Here is a 14,515-nt window from a genome sequence, read left to right on the forward strand (position 1 = left end):
GCCTTGGCCTCGACTAGCCTTATGACGACACCATGGCTGCAACTCCAACGCAGGTACAGCACAGCACCATATGCACTCTCACTGCCATCAGAGAAGGTGATTGCACATGGTCTTTCAGCTAGATCTGGCGGTGTGAGAGCTCTGGGGAATCTGACTTGGCTCAGCTCAGCATACTCTTCGAGGAGCTTTATGGCATCATCTCTGAGCTCTCTGGACAAGGCAGCATCCCAGGTGTCTTCTACACAGTACATGACTTTTGCCTCTTGGAAGGCCCTGCGGATCAGGATGGCTCCCTTCTGTTTAGCTGGGGCCACAAGGCAGAGGGTCATAGAGACCAGAGACTTGGCTTAACAGCTCTCTTCTGGTGAGTGGGTTGGGGGTTTGTTCTCTCACTTGTTCTTTCAGCAAGTCCTAGCCGAGGCATATTTTCTTCTTCTTCTTGGAGAAGTTCACCGCAACCATGACATGTAACTTGTCATCGTCGATGGTGTAGCCAAGGCCCAGGGCTTTGTTATCCTCTTCAGTGAGTTGGTTTGGCAGGATCATGGTGTTTGACTCAATCTTCTCACCTCTTGACTCGCTCCTACCACTTTGATCCGAGTAGATCCAGGGCTTCATGGAGAACCCTCCTGCTTGAAGGATCTGCTCAATGTTGGATGTGAGGCGTTTCAGGTGGTCGAGGTTGTTGTGGGAAGTCAATATGTCGTCGACATAGGCATCCTCTTCGAGGACACATCTCTCCTCTTTGAAGTGGTTGAATGAAGGCAGGCTGGCGGTCTCTTGCATGGCAACTTGGGCTACAGTACGTAACCAGCAGGTTTGTCTCTGATGTTGATTCTTGTTATGGCGAATTCTCCGATCTCTGTATCCTCTGTGTCATGCCACAGAAATCTGTGCAGGTGGACTTCTCTTTCCTCAAGCCAGACAGAGTTATACATTTTGCGGATGTCCCCTAAAGCTGCGAAGACACCAGCGCGGAACCTCAGCAGGACACCTCTGATTGGGTTCAGGACATCAGGGCCTTTGATCAGGATGTCGTTTAGGCTGAGGCCACTGTACTTCTGGCTGCTGTTCCATACCAGTCTCACTGGGGTGGAGACTGAATGTGGATTTGGGGCTATCAGGTGACTTATACCACACTGGCCCAGTCCAGCTCTGCAGAACCTCTTTGGACAGCTTCACTGCAGCTCTGCGGCTCACCATTTCGTGGACTTGTGAGGCGTAGGCCACTTTCCACTCCGGTTCCTTTGCCAGCTGCCTCTCAGTTCTGCGGAACGTGGCTTCAACTGCTCTCTTGTTGTTGGGAAGAGATGCTGGGTCTTCTTTCCATGGGTACTTGGCGTGCCAGTGTGGTTCAGGGCTGTGGTGGTCTCTGGCCACATAAGTCAAGCCGTCCCTCACCATTTCCATCTCCCTTTCTTCAGCCAGCGTCATTTCTTTCCCACCAGGCTGACAGTTCCCGCAGCGACATCCTCCGCATCTCGGTTCACAAGCTGCTCCAATGCTTTCCCATTTCCACCACTTCAGGAAGTTTCTGTTGCTAGTGGCTGTGTTGGACTGGGAGCTGGGATGTCTAGGAGACTGGCAGGAGACTGGGATTTTGCAGGTGAGTTCGGTGTATCTGACAGCTGCAGTGCACATGGATCTCGAGAAGTGAGTCTTGGAAGTGTGGGCCATTAAGGTGACTTCTTCAAAGAGGTCCGGGTGTGTGCCTCCGATGGTCTTGCCAAGTGGGCCATCCCAGAGCACCAGGTCACCGATGGAACGAACCTTCTGGGGTACCAGCTGCCCTTCTTTGTGGCTGATGAGGAGTTGGATCTCCTTTGGTCTTGCCAGATCTTCCAGGGAGATGTCTGAGAAGATTTTCTGCAGTTTTTCTGCCGGGACATGTCTGTGGACTTCTGTTATTTTGTCAAGTCCATAGCAGATGAGTTGGTGTGCTTTGAGTGTCCCTCTTGGGGTGCTGACACGTATCTTAAGCAGGTAGCACTTGGTTGCAACAGACACCTTCATCCCTCCAACGCCATGAACCACCAGTGTAACGTCTTCACTTCTCAGGTTCAACTTGCTTGCAGCTTTGTGCGTTATGTAGTTTGTGTCTGATGCCAGGTCGATAAGGGTCCCAACACTCTGTCCGTCATTGGCAGTGACATTGAGGAGCATTAGGATGACTGGGTACTCAGTGAGGCAGTGTCCATCTAGAAGACCTCTCTCAGCAGCACTGGAGTTGAATGCCCTGGAAGCTATGTTGCAGAAGGCATCTCGACACTGCTGTGCCAGCTCTGGTGTGAGTTTGGAGAGGAACTGCTCCTGGGTTTCAGTGAGTCTTCTGCCCTCAGCCCTCACTGGACTGAACTTGAGTGTTCTTTGGGACTGGGGTCTGGCAACTGGACAGAGGAGGTAGTGGTGTTGGTCTTTGCATTCTGAATTCCCGCACAGGTAAGTGGTTTTCTTGCAGCTTTCACCAGTGTGGACTTTGAGGCATCTTTTGCAGGCACCAAGTTGTTGTGCTGCATCCCTCTTCTCCAATGGCTTTAGGTTGGTTCTAAACTTTCTGCAGAAGTACAGTTTTCTTCTGCGCTTTGGGTCACCACAGACGATGCAGCCTGCTGCATCACTGTTGGACGACACTGCCGGACTGTTGGTTGCTTTTGTTCTGGCTTGCTTCAAGAACTTGGTCTTGTCCTTGACAGGTTCAGTGCCATCTTTCAGCTGGTCAAGTTGCTCATATATGGCTTCCTGTGACTTTAGGTAAGCCAGCAGCTTGTCAAAGCGGTTATGACGGTCCACAGCATTACTCATGTCAGCAGCATAGGTGAGCCAGTCTTTCTTTAAAGTTTCTGGAAGCTTGCCCTCAATGGATTTGGTCACAATGGGGTTCTTTATGGCCTCGGCATTGTCCAATTCACTTAAGTTGTAGAGAGCTTTTTCCACTGTTTGGATAAGCTCGATGACTTTCCTTGGCTGGCTGGCTTTGACTGGAGGACTTGCTTGCAGATCTTCAATGATCTCGAGCGTGATGTTGGCTTGGTTCCCAAACTGGTTATCCAGAACTCTGAAGATTTCGTTTGAGGAGCTGTAGGTTAACAGGTGTAGGTTTCCGGCCACCTTTTTATCGATGCTATCAAGCAGCTGGAATTTCTTGACCTCTCTAGACCCTGTCGGTTCACCCTGCTTCTGTAGAGCTTCCCACTCCTTCTTCCACCTGTAGTAACTTCGCTGGTTGCCAGCAAACTTTGGAAGGGCTGCAGCTTTCAGCTTTATTGCTGGCACTGGAGCTGTACGGTGGACAGTGGGCTCTTCAGAGTCTGTCTTGATTTTTGCAGCTTTGATGAAGGCGGCCTTGCATGACACCAGCTGGGGAAGTTGCACTTCGAGCTGTCATGCGGTGATCAAAGTCTCTTTGCTCTGCAGTGGGAGCCCAGCGGTTCCAGTCACGGTGCGCTTCTTTTGCCTTCAGCACCAACGTCTCGAAGTGCTTCAGCATGAACTCATATGCCTCCAGAGTCACGTGGAGCTGAGCAGAGGAGACGTTCTTGCAGTCAGCTTCAGCGATGTGTAGGGCAAAGGGCAGCTCTTTCTCCCCATACGAGTCCCAGAGTGTTTGTTGAATTAGGAGCTTTGCTTCTTTAGTCCTCTGCTTACAGTATGCCTCTGTCTTCTCCAGGTTGGCTTTCTTCTCAGCGCCCAGGTCCTCCACAGTGGCTGTGTCTGCTGTAGGCGGCCTCAATCTCTTCGTTCACCTCCATGACTCTGCTGTAAGCTTGTTGAAGTTTTGCTTTAGCTCCTCCACAGTCATCTCTGAGTGTGTTCTTGTAATGCAGTTAACAAGACGGGAGAAACGTCTTTTGGCTGTGGTTCGCTCTGTTTTCAGTTCTTCTAATGACTTCGCCATTTTATTTCTTTTTTTTTTTCCAGGTGACTTCAAGCTTTATCCTCCAGGCCCCCAGGTGAAGTGTCTTGCCTCTATGTTGGGTTGTGGCACGAGTGGAGTCTTGCTTCTTGGTCACTGGTGCATCGGTTTTTCACTGTGGGGGCTCGTCCGGGAGAAAGAGCTGCCCCTTGCCCTACACATCGCTGAAGCTGACTGCAAGAACGTCTCCTCTGCTCAGCTCCACGTGACTCTGGAGGCATATGAGTTCATGCTGAAGCACTTCGAGACGTTGGTGCTGAAGGCAAAAGAAGCGCACCGTGACTGGAACCGCTGGGCTTCCAATATGCTATAAAGTATACTTTTAAAAAGTGGACTAGAAGTGTGTAACGAGTAAACCAATAGTATATTTCCAGTATACTACAAAGGGTACTTTAGTAAACTAAAAAGTGGACTAGAAGTATAAAACAAGTAAACTCATAGTATATTTCCAGTATACTGAGTACGCTTTTGTAAACTAAAGAGTGGACTACAAGTATAGAACTAGTAAACTATTAGTATATAAGTTTACTTGTGGTATACTTGCAGTACAAAATAAAAAATACTAGTTGTATACTCAAAGTTTACTTCTCTTAGACTTAAAGTATACTTTTTATAAATTAAAAGTGGGCCAATTTAGTCTCAAGAAGTATTAGATTAGTTTACTTACAAGTATACTGTAAGTACATTAATATCAGTATACTTGGTACACAAAAGTATACTTAAGGAAATATACTTTAACTTTACTTAAGTATACTTAATAAAATGAACTTGAAGTATACTTCTTTTTGATAAGGGCAGCTATGAGAAAACTTTACACCAGCCTTGGAAAGACGAATGAAACAGTTTTGCTTCTCTGTAGCTGAAGATGACTGAATCCCTACTTCCTATATACTGCACTATATGTGGCTTTAATTAATGGATTTTATTCATGCATTTATTTTTCTGTTTATAGTAGCCCTTTATCAAATCAGGAGCCATTTTGGATTATCTTATATTCTATAATATTATATGGAAGTGAGTGTTTTACTGGGAAATACACCACTTGTATTTTTCATACGTACTACATCTGGAACACGGAGAATCAAAACAATGACATAAATCTGTATATGTCACTCATAAGGAAATCGATGGATTGTTTTGATAAATGTGGGTACTTTTGTTTGTGAATGTGTCTATAAGTGTCTAAAAAGAACATCATATGTTGGCTCGAAGATATGAAGTTTATCTTCTTGTGTTGAAAACTCACATTTTTCATACAAAATACATCACAGATCTGAGTGACATATTTAACAGTTATTCCATGAAATTGAGTTGTACATGAGCTGATAGCTGACGAGGCGCATAGTGCCAAGTTGGCAAAAAGCCATGTATGACTAGATTGAGTGGAATAACTGTTTTATTCTATCCACATTTGCCGGATTTTGAGAAACAGAGCATTTTTATTTTTATTTTTGGCAAATTTGATAAATAAAAACTTTATCTGAAATGTCTGGACAAAATCATTTCTTTTTCAAATGTAAACAAATCGGCTGTCAGTAACAGCACTGAAAACCTGAGTTTGGAGCAGCTGCCAGATATGGCCACGCCGGACTAAAATTCCCAAACACCACAGCACCCCTCATCTCCAGAGTATTAACAAACACACCTGTCTCTTTTTAATCTGCAATCAATCCCCTATATAAACTTAGCAGTCACAAACACACATCGCAAAGTATTGTTCTGCGTCCCAGTACCTGACCTTAACGAGCCTTCTGACTTTCTGCCTGACTACTCATGTATAAACTCTGTTTATGTTTATTTCCTGACTCCATTTCCTTGCCTGCCCTCAGATATCTCGTTCAACCGACCCTTGCCCATCCCCGACTATGACATCGGCTTCCTGATTTGGATTTGTTGAAAGTTTGCGATGCACCCGTTCTCCCCTGCACTTGCATCTATAAGTGCCTGCACCCTGACACCGGTGAAATGACAGTAGCAATGTGTGAAAAATGCGATAATAATAATTCTTGAAAAATAAAAAAAGACACGTTCTTCCCCTCAAATACTTTCATTCCATATTTTGTTGCTTTTTTTGTATTTTGGGGGGTTTTGTTTTTGAGTAAGGTTTTTATTTCGTCCTTGGTTGGTTTAGCAACATGCTCCACTATTTTGTTTTTCTCTACTCATGGTATATGAGCTGATGGCCTAGTTGTAGAGTAGCCAATCAGAGCACGTGACTGCTCATATCTAGTGAATGTGGATAGAATAATTTCTGATATTTCACTCTGATGATGTTACTCCCAGTGTTTTCCCGCTGGCGAACAGGTTCAAAATTAAAATGCTTTTAATTTGATTATCTTGTGGTGGTTTTTTTGTCCACTTCACTCACTTATGAATATATTCACCACTCAAAGATAAACTTCATATCTTCATGCAACTGTGAAATATCCTCTATATATCTCATTTTGGATTACTTAAATTGGTGATGTTCAGTTGTGGGTATTATTAATTGCTAGATACATGCACAGTATGACAATTGATTGCAAGTTCTGGATAACATGCTTTGTAATGAGAGGTTCCTAAATTAAGATAGCATTTCCTTGTCTAAAGGTGGTTTTACACTGTACTGTAATTTCAGCAGTCTTTTAAGATTATTTCTTGTCACCCTGTACAAGATAATCCCGATATAATTCTTTAACAGGCTTTATAACATACTTTCCATGTCAAATTATACACCGAAGACCATATAATGAGAGAGTTGTGATTAAAGAACATTATTATGTTCTAATTATGTGATCAATCAGTGTGATCTGGTCTTGTGCAGAAGATGGGGCCACAAAATCAGAAACATTATTCAAACTGAGTTTCATGTAATAAGATTTTTTCCTGCTGAATAGCATATTTAATTTATGTTATGACTTTGCTACAGCTGTACTGGTAGCTGCCATGTTTCACTCAGTGGCGGCTGCTGGTTTTTAAAACAGGGGAAGCCCATTTTACGCATTCATCGTAAAACCTGTAGGCCGGATATCAAAGCATAGAAAGGTGTGCCCCATTAGCATAGTGAACTAGACAACCCTACCTAGTGGCAGAAAGTATTTTTGCTTGTACATTTCATGTTATAGTCTGGCTTGCCAGGCTAGTGCCTCATATCCTTAATCAAAAATATCAAACATCCAAAAATCACTGGCTATTCAACGAAGAGCCTTGAACATCATACCCTGATATGCAACACAGAGTCTTTAACACAACACCCAGCTGTGCAACACATCCTTGAACATCTTCTGCAACACAGGCTGGAAATTCATAACCAGGTAGGCTGTGCAACACACAGAACCTTGAATATTATACCCAGGTATAACCTATAACACAGAGCCCACCATTCTCTTAACATTACTGAACAATATACACACTTCAGATTCATGAACATTATATGATGCACACTATTTATACACAAATTCTGCCCTCCGCTCCTTTTCCAGAAAATGGTCTGTGACCCTGTCACACTAGCTGGTTGTGCTTTCCAGAGACTTCACCAATTTCTGTTAGCAGCTAGCACTGCAGATCCCAATAAGGCTCAAGCTAGCCTACAACCAGATTGAACTACATATGAAATAAATGAGTGAATTCGCGAATGATCAAACTGATAGAATGGATGAAAGTTAACGGAGCACAACGAGTAATATTTACATTTATTTACAGAGTAATGTACAGAGACATCAATGAGAAGAAACGTTTATATGAAAAGAAAGTCGGACAGCACTTTGGCACACGACTACACTTTCTCGACATCCGCTGGGGACTGACTGATCATACTTCCGTGTTCCTCGCCGACGCCGAAGTACAGAGCCCGCCCTCCTCATGTCTTTCAAACACTACCTCCAATAATCCTTCATCAGCCCGGCTTCTTGCCCCTCCCACTGTCTCGTTTAGTCCCAGAGAAGCCCGGCTTCCCTGGAAGTGACGATTTTGTCAATTTTAACCAATAACAACTAGCCGAAATTGGCTGTTCAGAGCCCTCTCATAGACTGCAACGGATACCCGGCTGCCAGCCATAGAGCCCATTGAAATAAGAAAGGTTACAGCCAGTGTTGCCAGATTGGGCGGTTTTAAGTGCATTTTGGCGGGTTTTGAACATATTTTGGCTGGAAAACGTCAGCAGTATCTGGCAACGCTGGTTACAGCCTGGCAGCAAAGGTGATTCTCGTAGCGAACTGCAAGTTCGTCAGACATCACTCAAATAAGTTACAGGATAGTTATGAACGTAAATACAATCTTGGGCATATATTATGTTATGCAAGTTATTGTTTTAATGAGAATTCAACGTCGTAGATGCCGCAGTTTGGGGAGAGAATTTTAGGGGAAGCTCGGCTTCCCTTGTTGTCTCTGAGAAATCGCCCCTGGTTTCACTTCATACTATGTTTCCCTTGAGCAGTGGTCATATTCTGATATTTAAATAAAAAAAAAAGACACTGCCAGAATTTGTGATTTGCCGTCTTTTTAGTCAAACTGGCACTAAATTGACCTCTGGTGTGCACCTGACATTATGCCTCTTAAGACCACCAATTTCAACTCATAACCAAATAATTATTTTATAGTGTGTGATTATTGTCTGTGAAATCTAATCTTAATAAAAATTCGTTAAAAAAAATCCATTCTTGGACTTTTCAGATCTAAACCTCTCATCTCATCTCATTATCTCTAGCCGCTTTATCCTGTCCTACAGGGTCGCCGGCAAGCTGGAGCCTATCCCAGCTGACTACGGGCAAAAGGCTGGGTACACCCTGGACAAGTCACCAGGTCTTATTTTTCAAAATGCCAACAGTAAAGTAAGTACAATGATGATAAAAAGGAATAGACAAGCAAAATAACTCTACAGTACTGCTTCAATGATCGTCTAAATGCCAAACGTACACACTTAGAATGATTATTTATTCAGTGTTTGCAGTTATACCGATATTGAACAATGCTTTCATGATGCTCTTTCATTTTGTTGATATTGTTGCTGGCTTTGTTGACCAATCCCAGAACTGGCTCCTGCTGCAGATAATCACAGTCTGTGCATTGCAGACTAAGCTTCAGCATCTCTGGGTCTCAAGCCATCTACAAAACAAAGCACCATGCCATGTTTACTGTGTGTGGATGCATTTGCTTGGAAGAAATAGGAGCAGCAGGAGATGCTTTGCTTCTGCAGATAAGTCATTCCCTTTGTCGTCTTTTTTTTTTTTTACCCAGAGTCCAGAATTGTAACCGACAATATTGACACTGTATGGTCTAATTTAAAGAAATAAACCAAACAAGTTGAAGCAGAGGTGAGTAGAGTAGCCAAAAATCTTACTTTAGTAAAAAAAAAAGTTATTCAAAAGAATAATAATGTCAAAGTAAACAAATTTATACAGAGGAAAAACACACTCCATTAGCATGGATCTAATTACACAGGATCAGATTTACATTTTATTTATTTGTAGTGTAACTACAGTAAATGAAGATGTCATGGAGCAGGGTGGTTAGGCAGGATGCAAATGAAAGTAAAAAGAGTTTTGCTGTAAAACAGGCAGAGAGAATCCAAAAACAAAGGCAAAAATCATGGTAAAAAAAAAAAAGGAAAGGTCAGGCGATTAGCAAATAATATCAGAGCAAAATACAAAAAAAGCAAAAAAAAAACAGGAAACAGGGCAGGATCAACAAACCAGAAAGAGCAATATGGAAATACTGCTTTTGAAATATGAGTCAGACATGTGTGCACTAAATAATCTGAGTGTGCATGAGTGAGTCCTTAAATACTGAGTCCATTATCAGCAGAAATGCAGAACAGCTGCATGTGATGCACAGATGCATGCACAGACCCACAATGCATCCTGGGAACTGAAGTCTGGATGTGTAGTCCAGTGCAGAGAAACCCAGAAGCAGCCGTTCAGCTGCGCCAAGTTCATGAGGCGAGTAATGCAGCACTTGGGGCGAGGGAGAGTTCATGACAGAACCCCCCCGCCGCTGCCGTTGCCCCCCCCCCCCCCCCCCAGTGGGCATGGGCATAGGCTCAGGTGTGGGCATAGGTGTGATGCTGGGGGCAAAGGTATAGGCATAGGCTCAGACACAGACATGGACCTAAGAAAAAGCATGGCATGAACTCAGACATAGACATGGCCTTGTCCTCCAGAATGGACATGAAGTCAGAAAAAGGCATGGTCACAGACCTGGACCTGAGCTTGGGTGTGGGCTTGACACTCTTGCAGGATTCAGCAGGTGAAGCCATGAGAATGTCCTCGCAGGATTCAGCTGGCAGTGTGGCATCATCCCTGAAGGCAGGAGGTGGAGCGAGCTAGGGAGAGGAGGCAGCATGTTTGTATCACATCAGAAACCAGAGAAGGTGAAAATTGTGTCAAAATCTTAAAATCACAAGCAGACAAAATTTTATTTATCATTAATTTTCGAACGGTTTGTGTTTATTTACCAACTGCAATACACCATCTTTACTTTGGCTTCATGTTATTTAACCCTATACACAACATAGGATGTAACATACAGTATCTACAGTATCTGTAGAGATGTACTTCATACTGTGCTATATGTCCAATAAAAAGCTTTTACAGATCAGTGTATTTAATTAAAATATTTCTCACCTTTACTGCTCTTGCAAGCAGGATTTATTTAAAAATGTTATTAAAGTACAACCCCGATTCCAAAAAAGTTGGGACAAAGTACAAATTGTAAATAAAAATGCAATGCAATAATTTACAAATCTCAAAAACTGATATTGCATTCACAATAGAACATAGACAACATATCAAATGTCAAAAGTGAGACATTTTGAAATTTCATGCCAAATATTGGCTCATTTGAAATTTCATGACAGCAACGCATCTCAAAAATGTTGGGACAGGGGCAATAAGAGGTTGGAAAAGTTAAAGGCACAAAAAAGGAACAGCTGGAGGACCAAATTGCAACTCATTAGGTCAATTGCATCTTGGAATGGCAGCGGCTCTCAGAAGTAAAGATGGGAATTGGATCACCAATCCCCCTAATTCTGCGCCGACAAATAGTGGAGCAATATCAGAAAGGAGATCGACAGTGTAAAATTCCAAAGAGTTTGAACATATCATCATCTATGTACAGTGCATAATATCATCAAAAGATTCAGAGAATCTGGAAGAATCTCTGTGCGTAAGGGTCAAGGCCGGAAAACCATACTGGATGCCCGTGATCTTTGGGCCCTTAGATGGCACTGCATCACATACAGGCATGCTTCTATATTGGAAATCACAAAATGGGCTCAGGAATATTTCCAGAGAACAGCTAAAACTCTATAGTTCAAAGAAGAAGCCGTATCTAAACGTGATCCAGAAGCGCAGACGTCTTCTCTGGGCCAAGGCTCATTTAAAATGGACTGTGGCAAAGTGGAAAACTGTTCTGTGGTCACACGAATCAAAATTTGAAGTTCTTTATGGAAATCAGGGATGCCGTGTCATTCAGACTAAAGAGGAGAAGAACGACCCAAGTTGTTATCAGTGCTCAGTTCAGAAGCCTGCATCTCTGATGGTATGGGGTTGCATTAGTGCGTGTGGCATGGGCAGCTTACACATCTGGAAAGACACCATCAATGCTGAAAGGTATATCCAGATTCTAGAGCAACATATGCTCCCATCCAGACGACGTCTCTTTCAGGAAAGACCTTGGATTTTCCAACATGACAATGCCAAACCACATACTGCATCAATTACAGCATCATGGCTGTGTAGAAGAAGGGTCCGGGTACTGAACTGGCCAGCCTGCAGTCCAGATCTTTCACCCATAGAAAACATTTGGCGCATCATAAAACGGAAGATACAACAAAAAGACCTAAGTTGAGCAACTAGAATCCTACATTAGACAAGAATGGGTTAACATTCCTATCCCTAAACTTGAGCAACTTGTCTCCTCAGTCCCCAGACGTTTACAGACTGTTGTAAAGAGAAAAGGGGATGTCTCACAGTGGTAAACATGGCCTTGTCCCAACTTTTTTAAGATGTGTTGTTGTCATGAAATTTAAAATCACCTAATTTTTCTCTTTAAATGATACATTTTCTCAGTTTAAACATTTGATATGTCATCTATGTTCTATTCTGAATAAAATATGGAATTTTGAGACTTCCACATCATTGCATTCCGTTTTTATTTACAATTTGTACTTTGTCCCAACTTTTTTGGAATCGGGGTTGTAAATGTAAATAAGTAAAAAGTAGCTTTAGCTCTTTAAGCCATGGCCTAATGGTTAGAGAAGCAGCTTTGGGACCAAAAGGTCACTGGTTTGATTCTTAGACCAGCAGGAATGCATGAAGTGTCCTTGAGCAAGGCACCTAACCCCCAATTGCTCCCCAGGCTGCTCTGGGTGTGTTGTATGTCACTCTGGATCAGAGTGTCTGCTATGGTAAATACCTGTAATGTAATGTAATATCCAGTATACCGTACCTTTACATACCTCTATATTGCTCTATTTCATATCAGTTATAAGAAAAGGTCTAAAGTTTAATCCCAAATCCTCACCTTAACTTTTGTATCTTTTCATATGACTTAAGTCATCCTAATATTTTTGAATTTGCAAGTCTGAAACGATGTTTTGTAATCACTAATTTTCAAAATAGCCTGTACCTTTGAGAAATATTATGTTTTTGTTTCTTCTTGATTATCTCATGCCCTGATAAATGCCAGTTTCTTTTATATTTTAGCCGTATAAATGTAACTGTGACTCCAGGCTTCTGGAGAGCACAAGGCAGACACAGAGATGTGAGAGAAATATGTTCTTGTCTTACAACCTCAGCCTTCAGGACGTCTTTTAACTAAAAGCCAGGAGGAAAAGCATCGATCACTCTATGTGGAACAACAGATTTTACAGGACAAATAAAAAATATGCTGTGGTATACCTTCAAGGCAAAGAGACTGACAGCCAGTATTTATTAGAAAGGGCCCATCTCAACTGCCAGCTGCTAAAGGTCAGAAATTGCTATTAAAGACCAAAAGGAAAGATGACACTCTCATGAGTTTCTCTGCCTAACTAAAGCCATATACATGCATTCACATTCTCATGGATTTCATTTATTATCATAGTTACAGTATATTTTTAAGCAAATTTCAGCTGAGATGTTAATATAATCTGGGGTAAAGGAAACCCCACATGCCCTTTGAGAGATAAATGCAATGTATTTAAGGATCAAAAGTATTTTTATAATAGGCAAAGACCTTGGGAAGTGTACAATGACTTTGTGCTTCACTCTCAATCCAGGGTGACCCTTTGATATCCAGAGCATGTGGAAGATAGATTTCAACACCAGGCCTGCATGTGTTGTTCTGTTTATTGCCTCCACATGTTTGCCAAATTAAGCCTTCTGATCCTGTTGAAAGACAACTGTCAAATAATTGTTAACTTTCCCAAAACTCTCAGATAATGGATAATGACCCTGGATTAAACACAGATGATATTTTTTTTTCATATCTCACACACACACAAAAAAAAACCCTGCTGAAAATGACACTTTGCTGCTTATGAAATATAAATCAATTAATTTCACTTTGGATACATGTGATGTTTGGTGTGTTATATAATTCATCTCACAACAGTCCTTTCATCACCAGGGATTTAAACCAATCATTCCCTGAAAAATTGCCTTTCAATCTTTCATTTTTTTTCAATTTCGCTTCTAATGAAAATGTACTGAAATATGAATCTGCAGCCAAAGTGCACATGTCCCCAGATAGAGTCATTTCTTATGAAATTAATTCAGTTTTTATCTCAGCTATAATGACCACATCAAACCAGGATTAAAGAGCTTTGCTTCTGATCTTAGAAGGTAAGCGCAGTCTCCAAATAGATGGCTCAATAATTTCATTTTGGTCCTTGACTGTAGGACACCAACAGCATGTAATGTAATGGTTGCTCTCATTCATACACCAGATAAAAGATATTATATACTAGGTATAAACAGTACATTCCATAGTTTCTATTAATTGCATTCCAGGATGATCTCTGCCATACAGTTCATTGCCCTCCATCTGACATTCAATAGAGATCTTTTTTTTGTCATTTTCTCTCCAACCCCTTATATGACATGCAGCATGCCTGTGATTATTTATACTCTTCATAAGTCATCATTTAATGTCAGATCTGATCCCTGATGGGTTCATCGAAGTCAGGACATGATGGATGTCACTGTTGCAATAGCCAGATTAGCAGCAAGCTATGTCAGCATTGGAGTGTTCAGGAGGCACTTGCAGACATACATCACGTGGAGAACACGATCAGCATTAGACAGTGGTGATGGATGAAGGCATGAATCGCATTTACAAGCTGTAGACTCACCACACTTTTGGTGCTGAACCTTCAGAAAAACAAAAATTCATCCAGGACAGGAAGCTGCTACATCAAATTGGGTGCCAGCACAAAACAGGGTTATGATTACAGAGATCTAAATTGCATCTAAATTTCCTCTTGGTGTGAATGTGTGTGTGTGTGTGTGTATTCTTAATCTTTTTTTTAATTACAGAATTACATAATGTAGTAAATAATTAAATAGTTATTACATTTGTTAGTAATTATTTTCCATTTGTTAATTAATATAATATATTACTTAAGGAAGTATGCAGTAGTATTCA

The sequence above is a fragment of the Neoarius graeffei genome, chromosome 5 (assembly GCF_027579695.1).
Source record: "Neoarius graeffei isolate fNeoGra1 chromosome 5, fNeoGra1.pri, whole genome shotgun sequence".
Taxonomy (NCBI): Eukaryota; Metazoa; Chordata; class Actinopteri; order Siluriformes; family Ariidae; genus Neoarius; species Neoarius graeffei.